This window comes from Nelumbo lutea, chromosome 5 (assembly GCF_056320005.1).
Source record: "Nelumbo lutea isolate HS-2025 chromosome 5, American lotus-T2T, whole genome shotgun sequence".
NCBI lineage: Eukaryota > Viridiplantae > Streptophyta > Magnoliopsida > Proteales > Nelumbonaceae > Nelumbo > Nelumbo lutea.
The window spans coordinates 12,902,384-12,904,305 of record NC_142688.1 but is presented as its reverse complement, the minus strand read 5'-3'; the positions used below and the strand labels follow the sequence as shown (position 1 = coordinate 12,904,305).

At 34.3% G+C, this 1,922-nt stretch overlaps 1 long non-coding RNA gene across 1 annotated transcript; it reads left to right on the top strand.

The window, feature by feature from the left end:
- The first annotated feature begins 624 nt into the window (after positions 1 to 624).
- On the top strand, positions 625 to 1,240 carry LOC148850420 (uncharacterized). The gene is made up of 2 exons (XR_016098844.1): positions 625 to 656; positions 921 to 1,240. It is a non-coding gene; the product is annotated as an uncharacterized LOC148850420 (long non-coding RNA).
- The last annotated feature ends 682 nt before the right edge of the window (positions 1,241 to 1,922 follow it).

Below are 1,922 nucleotides of genomic sequence, written 5' to 3'. Positions count from 1 at the left end.
ACTGGGGATCACCATATCTATATTCTATCTTCACTGTAGCCTGTGATTCATGAATTAATAAGAGTGAATGTGAAGAGTGAATTGTGAATGAATACATCAAAATGACAATCTTTCTATTTGTCTGAGGGCCTATTTGTTTCCTCTTAATTTTAATCTTTAAATTTTTAAATTTAAGACTGCGTTTGGTTTGAAAGAAAAAGCAAGAAAATGAATGGAAAGGTAAAAAAAAAAATTATACAAGATTCGTAAAGGTTTATTTACATTTTTCTTTGTTTTCTTGTTTTTTCCTTTAAACCAAATACAACATAAGAGAAGAATGGTCGTTGACTTTCCTTTATCCCTTAAAGTGCAATCATATGACTTTTTGTTTTCCAATGATATTCCAAAAAAACAAAACAAACAAAAATTTTCATATATGAAACCAAAATAGATATTTGATAATTTTCGAAATTCAAAACAACATTTTCTACATTCAAAAGTTTAAAGGAAAAAAAAATTCACCCAATACCAAAACTAATCTATCCTGTCTCCCCTAATAAGAGAAAAACTGTAGATTTAAGAAATATCTAAGAATTAGGTCTATATAAAACCTAAAGCCAGACTCATAGGAGCCAAAGCCAAACACAGGAGGCACTCCTCCACAATCATGAAGCCAGGTGTTTGTTATGTTTCCTATCATCCTATCTCCCTATAATCCTTTACCATCTCAACCATCAATTATGTTTATTATTTTTTTGACCCTTTTAAAAGAAACCAAATATACATTGCGTTGGCCATAATTTACTTGGCGTGGTATGAAATATGAATACAAGGCAGGAGAAGGGGGAGGAATGCCTCATGCCTGCCGCCTGTTCGAACAGTGACCTCATCCAGATCATGAAATTGTCTTGTTCTTATATATGTTTTTTCTCCTTGGACAGGTAGCTCTCCAGGGTCCCTCCACATGACGGATTGAAAGGATTCCTAAATGGGAGCTGGCCTATGCTATCGTCACTTGCCACCGTCCCGATTTTCTGCCGCCGGTCGATCTGCATAAAATCTGTTTCATGCAAAATACCAAGTGAACAACGCAAGAGGATGGATGACAAACACCAAACAGAGAAATGGTCCAGATGCCAGCTCGCTTATGATTAATTGTTAATGGGAACTAACCATGTACTCCTCTGGATTCCTTCAAGTTCAATGACCCCACTAGTCTCCTTGCTAAATAAGTCATATTTTTTGTGTTATCATTGTACAATATTTGTTGACTCTCCCAATACAAACAAATCAATATACTATTTTAGGAGGGTTTGGAGGGGAAGAATATCTATTTGGTACAAATTTTTTAGATAGGGCCACTGCAACAAGTGCTCTTATGGGTTGATCTTTACCATCAATTTGATTGTAAAAGGCGACGAGCAGGGCTATTGTCCGGGCCCGAGATGGGTCAGGCTTTGGACTTATGTCATTATACATTTTATATTTAATATATAAAATATCGTGTGTCATTTTTTATATATATAATATTATGTATATATCATCGTGTCAGGTAGAACTAGAAATGATCACCCCTTATGAGGCCCATCATCTGTGGTTGGTGCATCTCTACTATTATTGCAATACAACAGCAAATTAATCAATTTTGGTTTTGGTTTTTTTTTTTATAGAAATACACTCCCTCCCATAATAGTTATAAACAGTTATATAGGGGGTATTTATGTATTTTGGTTTTGAGAGAAAGAATGAATGATATGAATGCCCCCCGATAGTTATATAACATCTAGTTTGGGGGATATTTTGGGTAAAGTAATAAATAACTTTACAATGACTAAAATACCCCTCCCACAACTAAAAATAACTAGTTTTTAGGGCATTTTAGGCAATTAAATTATTTTCAATTTCTATAAATAGCCCTATTCTCCACCATTCTCATCGCACCA